This window comes from Nanorana parkeri, unplaced genomic scaffold (assembly GCF_000935625.1).
Source record: "Nanorana parkeri isolate BGI_ZX_2015 unplaced genomic scaffold, ASM93562v1 scaffold534, whole genome shotgun sequence".
Classification (NCBI taxonomy): Eukaryota; Metazoa; Chordata; class Amphibia; order Anura; family Dicroglossidae; genus Nanorana; species Nanorana parkeri.
In genome coordinates, this window is record NW_017306802.1 from 987,743 (window position 1) to 1,001,142 (window position 13,400).

Genomic DNA, 13,400 nt, shown 5'->3' on the forward strand with positions numbered 1-13,400 from the left:
CATTATTTGCTGTTGTGATTGCCCAGGCAGATTACAGTAATCTTGCTAAACAAGACGTTTGGTTCCCAGTTGCATTAATTCACAGGAGATCCAAATGGCTGCTGGTCAATGTTTTTTTGACACCTAATGACTTCGACTATTGCTCAAGCCTATGGGAATTACAGCTGTCCATCAGCAATCAGCATTGCAAGGCAATTTTAGCAAGGATGAGCTTGGACGTACTTGTCTTGTGCTAGCTATTATCGGTAGCCTACTTGGCAGTGCTGTGGCTAATTAATGCCTTCGTTTTCTTCTGTAGCCTTTGGCTACATTTAATACATATGTATTTATAGGTATATGTGTGTGCTTGTCATTTGTGTATCATAATTATAAAATAATTACAGACATCACTAGGTAAAATTTACTGACACAGTGTAACAATGATCTACGTACATTCAATGTCAATGTGCTTTAGAAATCATTTTATTATTATTATTATTATTATTATTATTATTATACAGGAGAGCTTACAATCTTGTAGTAGGGGCATGTGATACAAACGGTAATAATTATTTAGATTGAGTTAGTGGAAGAAGTAAAAGGACAGTTATGTTGAGGTGGTATAGGCTTCCCCGAAGAGATGTGTTTTCAAGGGATGTTGCTATATATTGTATATAGCATGATCTCATCTTGGATATATAGAAATGTAACTGAGTGGCAAACTACACACCATCCTCTGATTATTTAACTGGCCTGGTTTTGGGTTGCTTATTTCAAGTAGGGGACATGATAATCTCCATACCCCTTTATCTCTGCAGGAAATCTATTTTATGCTTTTTACATACTGTATGAAACATTACATTGCATGATTACCATCTCTAAATTGTTTTTTTTTATGAACAGCTGTATAAAAAATCAAATATCAGCTCAAACTTTTTAGGACACATTGCCATAACAACATTGGTCTGCCCATAGTGAAGGTCTGCTGTCATTTTTGGTGGTGGTGCTTTTTTTTAACACTTTAGTAATATTGCATATTAAAGAACCACTATCATAACAAAAACATTATTGTATTCTTTTACCTAATATACATCATTAACACTTGTAAAGATTTTTTTTCACATTCCTTTATTTTTCTCTACATTGGCAGGGTTATTCACTAAAGGGTGAAGGGTTTGGAGAAGGCAGGAGAAGTGAACAATCTAGGACAACATAGCTGAACTGGAAAGTGAGCTGAATTGGAGAATTTTTCCATATCAGCTACGTTGTCCTATATTGTTCACTTCTCCTGTCTTCTCCAAACTCTTCACTCTTCAGGGCCAATTCACACCATAAACGGTGTGTTCCAGAGCGGTCAGCTGCTTGAACGCACTGTATTGCATTCCGGCCGGCTTCCTGCGTTCAGGGGCGGGAGGGGGAGTGGCGGTGCATTGAAGTTAATGGCACCGCAGCCACGTCCCCCGCCCACAGTGCGATCAGTGCTTGCGTTCCGGTCCAGTGCGATCTGAAAAAATAGTGTTTGCAACATTTTTTCAGATCGCACTGGACCGCAATGAAGGCACAGACTTCAATGCACCGACACACTCCCTCCCGCCCCTGAAGTGCGTTCCAGAGGCTGACTGCTCAGTTTATGGTGTGAACCGGCCCTCAGGGCTTGTTCACACCATATCTGGACCAGAACGTGTTTGTCCGCACCTGAAATGCATTCCAATGTATTCTTATGGTGTTTCTGGGTTCCGTTCACACCAGTGCAGTCCATATTAGTGCGGGGGGGGGAAAAATATTGCATGCACTATTTTTTCTGGTCTGGAACACACCAAAACGCATACAAACATACTGGACTGCAATTGAAAGCCCATTTTAAGCTTTATAAAAACGCACCGGAACATGTCAAAAACACACTGCACCACATTTGCAGATCTGCTCTGGACATGGTGTGAACAAAGCAAATAAACCTGTTATAGACAGACTAAGCTTTGCAGCAAAAATGACAGTGACAGGTTGGGGCAAACTATAGCATTGGTTTAGGGGGTCGCCTTTTATTCACAGGGTTAATTTATTTTTTAGTTATTTGTTTTTGTTGGTTTAAATCTTTGCTCTTATTACACAAGCTCCTTGGTAGTGTTACAGTTTGCTGCAGCTTGTGCCATTGGCACTTTTGTTGCTTTGTCTGAAATGTAAACGTTGAGAAAATTGCAATAAAGATATGGGAATTTTTTTTTAAAAAGGGAGTACATATACTGAACACTTTCATTACATGTATTAGCTGCACACAACACACAGTGATCAGAATAAAATATTGTCCATAGTGGTAATCCTGAATTAGCATGCAACTTTTTTGCATGACGACAGCAGTGCTGGGATGAAAGGTTCATGCACACTGTAGATGGCTGTGCGACTTATGTAGAACTTCCATGTAGGATGCTACCACCATGTACATTTTGCATTGGGCGTCACATTTATTAAAACTATTGTTACTGACTCATGTGTACATTTAATTACCATGATGCATTTCTGACAGAGCATCCTTGGGGTACAATGTACTGTAATAATAAAATTAAAGTGAACTCAGAAAAGATTTAGGGCTCATGTACATGGGCATTGTCTTCCTGACTTTGACATGTATTTGAAATGTATGCCAAATGTAGGCCTGTAGATTCCGATTGAGTTCATTGGAGTAGTGTACATTTCAGTTCAGAGGCTGCATTTGACCTGCTGCGCAATTTCCTTTTTCTGGTGCAGCACTTCCCGTTGAGCTGCATACGCACATATGCTTGAGCAGCATGGAAAAACATGCATTTGACAGGAATGCCTGGTGACATGTGCCCTTACTAAAAGTGCAAGTGTATGTATGCATTTAAGTGTCAGTGTGACCATCGCTCTGTATGTCAGCACCACCACACATGCATACAGGCCTATTGTGCGTGGTAGGCTCTCTTTACTATGTTAATGTGCATTTACAAACATGGACACATTTGCTGGTACCCTTTCAACTCATTGAAACAATACTTCATACCTACTGAACACTGATGATATTAACAGAGGATTGTCTCTTGCATACCTGCATGCCTTTGGTATGTCATAAAGTAAAGCAAAGAAAGTGTGAACAGAGATACATTTTTGCCTATTCTACAAAGATATTCTAAAATGGCCTGAACAGATATGTTGATACACCTAGAAAAGATTATAAATAATTGGATCATAGAGATATTTCAGACTAACAGTTTTCTGTAATTAGTATCACACATATCTTTAATCTTGTAATCAGTCCGTTAGCCTATTTAAACCGAGAAAAGTAGTCACTCTGCTGTTTGGTATCATCATGTTCACCACACTGAACATGGACCAGAGAAAGCAAAGGAGAGAATTGTCTGGGGACAGAAAGAGAATTATAGACCAGCATGTCAAAGATAACGGCCATTTCCAAGCTGCTTGATGTTTCTGTAACTACAGTTGCAGCTATTATTAATAGGGATGCACCGATACAGGTTTTTCTGTATCGAGTACGAGTATCGATATGTTTTCTTCAGTACTCCCCGATACAGAGTACTGATATCAGAAGTCCTATTAAGGAAGCCGGGCAGCGTGTAATTACTTGCCACACGGCTTCCCGATTAGCAGGGAAGCCGTCTTCATGATCCCCCGTCACCAGGTGATGAGAGAGCATGGAGCCAGCTTTCTGGCCAACCAGAAAGCCAGGGGGTGGGTAATGACTCACCGCCTGGCTTCCTGATTGGCCAGTTTCCCGACCAATCAGGAAGCCAGGCGGCGAGTCATTACACCAGGTGACAAGGGAGCATGAAGCCAGCTTTCTGGCCAATAGGGAAGCCGGGCAGCGTGTAATTACTCAATGCTCGGCTTCCTGATACCGGAAGTTCCGGTATCAGGCTGGGAGCATTTGGGCGAATACAAGTGTAAGTGTAAGGTTCATGGGAGTGTAGCCAACTTTCCTGGATGTGGCCATAAGAGGAACATGGACCCCATATTGAATAGAAGAATAGTGGGAATGGTAAACAAAGAGCTAAGGAAAACTTCCAAAGAGATAAAAGCTGAATTCCAAGGTTACGGTACATCAGTGTCTGATTTCACCATTCGTAGCTTTTTTAGCGACAGTGGGCTCAAAAGAAGAAGACTCGGGAAGACTCAAGCCAGACTAGAATTTGCTAGCATGCATATTGACAAGACACAATGCTACTGGGAGAATGTGCTTTGAACAACTGAGACAAAACTGGAGCTTTTTGGCAAGTCAAATCAGAGATATGTTCACGGATGAACAAATTAAGCAAAGAAAAGACCACAACCTATTATGAAACATGAAGGGGGCTCGATTATGTTGTGTGGCTGTTTGTGTCTGGCATGGGGTACCTTCAATCCATGCAGAGCACAATAAAATCTCAAGATAATCAAGGAATTCTGTAGTGAAATGTACTGCCCAGTGTCAGAAAGCTCTTTCTCAGTCACAGGTCACGGGTCCTTCAGCAAGATAATGTCTCAAAGCACACAGCTAAAGTACCCAAGAATGGCTTAGAGCCAAACATTGGACTTTTCTGAAGTGACCTTGTATGAACCCTGATCTGAGTCCTATCAAACATCTATGGAAAGAAGTGAAACATGCAGCCTGGATAAGGCATCCTTCAAATCGGAGACACCTGTACAGTTTCAAAATGTTGTTTTAGTCAACATTTAGGTTATAGATTGAGTCTAGTGGTCAGTTCCTGGCTTTTTATCTGTCTGCAGCATCTAAAAAAAACCTAAAATATTAGTTGTGGGTGGCTAAAACGTTTTTATTTTTGTTTTTGCTCTGTGCGTTTTTTCTCTAATTTTCCCTCCAGCAGGATGCTCGTGTAATAAGAAAGCTCATCATAAGTTCTTTGACGATTGCTCTTTAAAAATGTTTTAAGTATTTAAAGAGAACCTGTTACAAAGTATATTACAGTGAAGGGAATATTCTAATAAAAACAGATCAGAACGAATGTATCTGAGCATTGTCTATGGTTTCAGTTGCATTTGATTTAATTGTCTGATACTTTCCTGGCCAACTTAATCGTATCAACTCCGGAGCTCCAGAGTTAGTGTTTGCATGTGCATTGCAAGCTAAAGGAGGACCTAGGCCATGGGACAGATGTGGGCTGCTATGTCTATATTGTTACACCACTGCTGGATCCCTCCTATAAATTTTCTCTCTGCACAGGCTATGTACAGCACAGTGATTATGTCACTGCTAATTTTACAATGTGATATCTGGGTTTGCAAAGGCATTTGGTGTACAAAGTGGATTTATATTCTTTGTGGCTATTTAGGAATACATTTAAGTAATATAAAATGTGCCTAGAAATCAGCTTTAAATCTCAGGGCTCATTCACACCACGTGTTGATGCACATTATGCCATGTGTCAATATTAGGGCTGTTACTGATTACAATTTTCGTGTTCGATTAATTGAATTTTTTTTTTATCGATTTAATTTCGATTAATTATAACGCACATACAGATCCAACTACATTGGCTTATACACATACAGCACAGCAATGTAGTAATAAAATGAACTAGGATCACGCTAATCCAGCACGTTATTAATCTCACGTGCCCCACTCAATATGGCCGCCGCTTGAGTGGGGCAACTCAGAATAATAGGGTGCTGGATTAGTGTGATCCTAGTTCATTTTATTACTTCATTGCTGTGCTGTATGTGTATAGGCCAATGCCTTGGCTGGCGCCCGTGCAGAAAGTTTCAAAAAAATTTTAATCGATCAAAAATTTTGTAATCGATCAAAAAGATTAACGATTAATCGAGAAATTAATCGTTAATTTGCACAGCCCTAGTCAATATGCCTTGTGTTAAGGCAGCCCGTTCAAAATGAATCAGCTGCCAACACACCACAAACGGTGCATGCACCATTTCTCAATGCAACGCACATTAGGCAACATGCATTGGGGTGGCATTCAGAATGAAAGGCACTGCATTGCATGAACACGTTGCAGTGCATTGCGGTAATGGGCATGTTGCCACAACGCACAACTCGGTAGGGTGAATGGGCCTTTAGACTCTATAGCAGACTAAAGCTGCATGCAGCCAGAAGCTCTGAGCAGTGCTCAATGCCCTGCAAGTGATTTCTTGCAGAGAATATATGCTATTCAATTGTTACATTAATAAGGACACCGCTTTCTTTAATGTGTGAACCTCTGCTTGTCCTCCTGATCTTTATGATACATTCGTTTTGTGAACAAGAATTGTCAAGCACTTTGTGACTTTGCAGTGTGGCCAGAAACTGCTCCCGCCATCTGTAAACCGTGCAGTGTTGTTCCAGCCTGTTCTGCAAATGTTCCAGCAGATCATCGTAATTATTTGTAAGATAAGGTGGAAAGGTAGATGTTTATAGTGCAGCAAAACCTGCCAACCTTTTCCTTCATTGTGGGAGTGAATTCACTCTATATTAGTTACCTTTCTTGCTGCTGGCCTCAGTTCATGATCCCTGTTACACATCAGTGAAGCACAGACCTATAGCGTATCTGCATAGATTTTATATTCAGCTGTGTGGTCAGATTATAAATGATTGAAAAACAATGCAGCACTGAGAAAACCAGCTTACTACACGCTTACCTGTGACGTGTTATTGTCGATTTCTGCTCTGTTGGATAGCAGGATTGGTGGGGCAGGGAGGTGTGTTGGGGTGCCATTCAAATGAATGGCAATGAAATGCACCTAGCACATGCTAACGCACACTAGGTGTGTTGTGCAATAGCGAGAGTTAATCGCATGAAGTCGTGCAATTAAGGCTATGATCAGATGTGAAAAGGCCCTTAGTGCTTCTCAGCATAGTTTTTTTTAGGTACTCCTTTTAATATCAGATATTTGTCATGTACCCAAAAAATCCTAATTACCTTTGATACACTATATTGACAAAAGTATTGGGTCACCCCTCCAAAACATTGGATTCAGGTGTTCTGCGAAATTTCCTTGCTACTAAATATATATCACGGTCAACTGTTAGTGGTGTTATAACAAAGTGGAAGCGACTGGGAACAACAGCAACTCAGCTTTGAAATTGACCTTTTTTTATTAGTGGAAATTAACTTCCCACTCTGTGCTCCCAATCCAGAGCTCTGTGCTAGTATAGATGAGTAATGGCCACACTCCTCCTTAAAAGCATCCCCAAGAAGACTTGTATTGCAGAGGAAGAGAGGGGGCTTGTCTGACCAGGTCAGTTAGTATGCAGTGGACAGCGGGGTTAAACTCTGGGGGCTACTGGACTGCACAGTCATATTTAGACACACCAGGCAAGTATTGTAATAGGAAAGTAGAGATAAAACTATGAAAACTGAGTCTATCAGTACAAAGTCTCTCTGACTGAATTGTTATTTAGATGACTTCAGGTAGGCTTTACACTGCAAAGCCTCCAGTTACCAGCAGGCTATACTCATTACCATTACTACATTTAGGTAGGTTGGTTTTCTTTTCATCTAACAAAGTGTGTAGAATCTAGCATGATCCTAAACATACAGATAAATACCAGTGTGACTTGGGTTACAGTAGTGCAAACTCTTATGTAAATTACATTACAATGGCCAATGCGGCATTCATAAATAAAACATTGGGAAATGTAAACAGCTATTCCTATGGCCTATTTATTATTGGAAAAACATCTATATGTATGGAAATGACTGTGTTTCACTACAGTTTCTCACTGGCAGCTGCTGTTATAAGGGTGGACTCCTCACCACAAATGAAATGCTGTGGGATATATATATATATATTTTATTTAAAACTTTATTGTGGATAGAAGTGTCCAATAAAGTGGATGAACAAATTCAGATCATGCATTACAGTTAGATTGTATGCATATCCCACACATTTCGTTTCTTATATTGACTATGGAAGGGTCAAAGCCCATTTATTTATTTTTTTGCTGTGTGTGTTTGTCTTAGTGGAGAGATTTCCCTTAATTTCCTGTGCCACGGATGCAATGGGAAATGAGAGGAAATCTCTACAAAATGAGGGAAAGAGGGTGCCCCATTTGAAAATGTATCATCTACTATTGTGCTGATGACAACTGCAAAATTCTTGATTTCCTATCACTTTCCATCTTTGTGACAATGGTCACCAGGACAAACAGAGAGGGTGATTCTAAATAAGTAGGAGCACAGCAATAACATCTTCACATGGGATTTAATCCTTCCCTACTTTATCAAAAATGTAAGAAAAACATTTAGGCTATTCATAATCTTTATGACTGAACAAGTAAATATATCCAGTGATACATTAGAAAGGGCCAGGACAGTTTTGTATTTTAGAGGTGAAGAAGACATCACAAATTATGCCAATTTAAATCTGGAAGTAAGATACTGATCTGTAGTTTGGATCTGTTAATGAGGCCCATATTAAAGTGACACAAAACTCTTTCAAGTACCTTAACTGTTAACAATATTGCACATTATTTGTGTATCACTCGGCTGTAGATCCTCAAATCATCTCTGAATTGGTGCCGACACTGTCCTTCCTTCTGGAGGGTGGATACTTTTGTTTCCCATGGTCCCTGTGTGTGTTGTAAAGTAGTCACCGCTCCAAGCTTGCTTCCGTGATGCACTACAATTTTAATACACATTAGTAAACTTAAAGTGATATTGTAGTCCATCACATGAGCGAGCTTGCAGTGGTGGCTACTTTACAACACACACAGGGACCATGGGGGGTAGCCACCCTCCAGACGGAAGGACATTGTCAGCACCAATTCAGAGATGATTTGAGGATCTACAGCTGAGTGATACACAAATGAGCTACATTTCTGTTAATAGGGTACTTGAATGCATTTTTAAAGATTTAACTCTTGAGTTTGGTGGCACTTTAAGTATAACTTGTATAAGAACTCTAGAGATTATGCATCGTCTGTGTGTATTGCACGTGGTTATATATGGCTGAAAGCTACACTAACACTGACAAAAGAGCTGATGATTTCTAATGTCTGGGAATGATGATTTGATTTTCTGTAGGAATCCGTGAGATTTCTTTATATATGTTGGTTGCCTTAGAAGTATTATGGAACTCGACAAACCATGAGTCTTGAAGATCATAAATTCTTTGCGTCCCTATGAAAATGAAAATTATTATATTCCATATTTTAGGTATTTTTGGTATTGTATATTAATAAAAGAAAAGTTCATTTTTTTTCTTATATTGAATAGAAGAAACATTAAACAAAGCATAACATTTGTTTGCTTGTGGTTACCTTTCAAATTGTATCCTTCCCATTCTTTTATATACCCTGTTTCCCCGAAAATAAGACCTACCCCGAAAATAAGACCTAGTACTATTTTGGGGAATTGCTAAAATATAAGACCTACCCCGAAAATAAGACCTAGTTGTGAATGGTCACCTAATTTTGACCATTCCCAGGGCCGGTGGTAGCATAAGGGGGAACTTGAAGAGCCGCGAGAGAGGCAGGAGAGAATCAGTGGTGCAAACAAAGCCAGCGTTAGAGGAAGCGAGACAGCACCGGAGGGAGCAGAGCCGCATAAGCCGATGCCTCCTCTATAGCGCCGGCTCCTGTCACAGGCGGAGTAATACCAAATGCACTCCGCCTATGATGAATCGATAGTGAAAGTGCGCTTCGCTCATTCTGGCCAGCGATTGGTTAGCAAATTGCTCTTGGAAAGGTACGGCACCCCTGATTGCCCTGATCACCATATTTTTGTACATGAATACATGTAGACTTTTCTACATGAATAAGTGTGGATTGTTGTACATAAAAAAAAAAAAATAAGACCTACCCCAAAAATAAGACCTAGTGTGTTTTTTTTGAGCCAAAAAATATATAAGACTGTGCCTTATTTTCGGGGAAACATGGTAGTTATAGAATATGGTTTAACTAATCATATGACTTCCATTTGAGAAAATTCTACAGTATATCTTCATAAAAGTGCAGCTTATTTATATTATATTATATACAATATATATTATTTATAAGCTTAGTTCTGGTGACTCAAAGCCCTGCCCTCTTCTTGTTAAGCCGCCCCACCTCCCCATGTCTTGGATGCTGCAAAAAGCTAACCCTCTTTTATGCACACTGCAAACAATATGTGTACTGAGATTCTGCCCCTGGGAAGGAAGAACAATAGTTCATATAAGTCAGTTTGTGTGTTGCCTGAAATTCTCCTTTAATTTAATTGGCTACCAAGTCAATGGACCCAACAAATCACAAAGGGGTATATTTATAGAGTCCCTTTATAATGTGAAAAGTGAGAACTGCATACTGCAAAGTTAATACAAGGTCACATAGAAATACATCTTTGTACCTGGCTTTGTTAGATCCGTACCCAAAAGAGGCACTGCTCTGTAGAATTATTATTTGCCTCTCTTACGAAGCACAACTCCCAAAACAGTTGATGGAAGAATAATACAGAACCTTTTACAAAACTCTTCTGTGTAACATGTGTTGCTAATTACTATAATATCAATGTTGTATTAGCTTCCTTTACTTTGTTGAACTGTTTGTGTTCCCTATATATATTAATATATTACTATCTGGTTTATATCCAGTTGATAGCCAGCATATCCTCTCTGTTTCTATGAAAAGAGCTCCTTGACAAGGTATTATGTCACTAATTAAAGTAACATGTTTCACCATGTTTTTACTGTGTGAATTAACATGTCTGCAGGTTCGTGTGTTTGTCTCAATTTTTTTATCTGGGGAGGGCCTTTAAGCCTTTTCCACACGGGAGATCCGATCAGGTACTCCTGTCAGTTTTTCTGATCCCGATCGGATGCCTAAGACTAGTCTATGCGTAGTCAGGTCTAAATGGACGGGTGTCCGTTTACACACAGTTGCCCCCGACTTCGGACAGGTCTGGAAAAACATACGGAACAGTATTACGTTTTACCGGACCTGATCGTGCCGATTCGGGGGTAATATGATTGAAACAGACACATGTCCATTTACATCCAACTCCCCATAGACCAACGTGGAGTCCAGCAGTTTTAGTTCTGGGCAGAAACAGATGTCACAGAGGTGGCATCTGATCTGTACTGCACAGATCAGGAAGGAATCCATGCACTTATCCCCTCCTGATAAGCCCATGTGAAAGGGGCCTAATTCCGATGTCCAGGTTATCTACAGTGTCCCAACTTCATTGCAAGCTGTGCTTGGGCTCTACCCTTCTCATGGTAAAGTGAACAAAAATTTAATATATTGCAGCTTACCAGTCCATAGCTGATGTGAAGGCATTAGTTTTAGTTTTGCAGGCTTTTAACCTTTATATTTATCTGCTGATTTTACATAAATCCTTTACTATGCTCTTTCACCATATTGTATCTATGTTGAAACACAGTTTTCACCCTAGAACAGGTAGTTTGTTATGACTATACAACCACAATCCCCACTTCCCGCTAACATAAGGGAGAGGTGTTGCTAGGAACAATGCTGGTTGATAACAGTGCAGCACAGGCAGAGAACACAGGAGGTTATTAGTTCATTAGATTTCTGGTAGGTATTTTTGCAGCTGTCAAAAAGACATAATAAAACACTTTCAATTATATATTTAACAGACCCAAAGATTGCAAATAAGAAAAGTTAATTGTTAGGGTTTACACACACTTAAAGGACTGCCCCTTGTCATTTGGCTGTCAAATTACAAAATCTTGGCAGTGAGTCAAGGCCTTACAGCCTTAGGATCCAAGGTCCTCCCCAGGCAGAAAGCAATTGATTTGAAAACAAGCACAGATACTGAGCACACACTTTATCAGCAGTTAGTTAATATACTTTTCTGGAAGTGACTGGTTCACTTTGATGCTACAATGTACGCAAAATTTACTGGTGTAGCCATTTTGAATAGTAGTGTGCCATGGCCCAGAACAATACCAAGAACCCTCTATGATGAAATTCTGCTGATTTTTTTTTTTCCTGATGGGTAGAGATTTAAAAAACAAGCTTTGTGTTTAACATGATTTATTACTTTTTCTGAAATGTATTGAATTATATTTTGTCTCATTGGGTATTGACAGAGAAATAACCGTTGAAAATATGTTCTGTAATACCAACAGGGGAGCATATAGCTAAAAAATGTTAAGAGAAAATACAGCGATTTCAGATATAAACAAATCCAGTTGATGAGTCATTGTATCACTGTAAAAATCCTGTATTCAAGGGCCCTTGGCTATGAAGGCTTCTAGATCATACAAAGTGAAAAAACATAATTCAGTAGTTAGGGAGTCATTTTAAAAAGATAATGTTATCTAAATAAACAAAGAATATACAATTTCACAATACGGTACAAAGCACCAATGTTTGTTTTCCACTTTGGCATATTTTTGTAATAGATTTCGTTTTTGCTGATGTACTTACCAAAACACATCTAGTATTTGATAGTTGGGTATGGCTGTTTTAGGCTTTTCCACCTTCTATATCCTTTGTTATACCTTAATGCATTGTAAGCTGTTGAACCTTCTGTATCCTCTAATATACCCTTATAGATTGTAAGCTCTGCGAACGTCTGCATACTCTCTTATACCTTAATATATTGTATGCTCTTCCTCCTTCTGTATCCTCCCTTATATCTTGATAGACTATAAATTCCTCCACCTTCTGTGTCATCCATTATACTCTAATAAGAAAACATAAAAACCCGGCGTAGAGATCTAAGTGCAGTATAAAAGTAACTATTTAATAAAGGTTAAAAGTAATGAACTTACAGGGTATTAAACATTTCGCCGATCACACATCAGATGGAAGTCCGATCTCCGCTGCTGGTCCAAGATTGTCCTCAGAATGGAAGGCACATGGAGAGAGTAGAGTCCAGTCCAGGAAGATTCCAGATCACCTGTGCTGGAAGACACAGATCTGATCCAATAACCGAGCAGTGCTGTAGCTGGTTCTCCTCCAGACGGGGCCACAGCTGCTGGCTACTTTCAGGTGAAAGATGTTGCTAGGCAACCCTTACCCCTGCACTCCAGAGACCCCCTGCATTCCTGTGCCTCCAGAGATCCCTAAACCTCTGTGTACTCCAGCGACTCCTGTGTGCCCGGTGACTCCTGCCCCAGCATCTCCAGTGACCCTGTATGCTCCGGTCATCTTCAATGACTCCTGTGCCTCAAGTGGCCCCAGGGTGTTCAGTGACCCTTGTGCTCCAGTGTTTTCATTGACTCCTGTGTCTCCAGTGCCCCAGGTTCTACAGTATCCTCTGTGCTACGGTATCTTCATTAACTCTTGCGTATCCAGTGACCCGAGAATCTTCAGTGATCCCTGTGCTCCTCTGTCACCCAGTGATTCCTAGGGTTCCTGCATCACCCAGTGACCCAAGAGCATGCAGTCTCACCTCTGTGACTTCTTGCAGCCCTAGGTACACTCCTGTATCTCCTGTGCTGTCTCTCTCGCTGTAGATGGCTATGACAGCCTCATTACACACATACAGTATATATATATATATATATGT

The 13,400-nt window shown here is 40.0% G+C and overlaps 1 protein-coding gene across 1 annotated transcript in view; it reads left to right on the forward strand.

Annotated features, from left to right (window-relative positions):
* Positions 1-13,400, forward strand: part of LOC108791208 (dual 3',5'-cyclic-AMP and -GMP phosphodiesterase 11A-like) — a 63,688-nt gene that overhangs the window by 852 nt on the left and 49,436 nt on the right. The gene's annotated exons all lie outside the window — the stretch shown is intronic.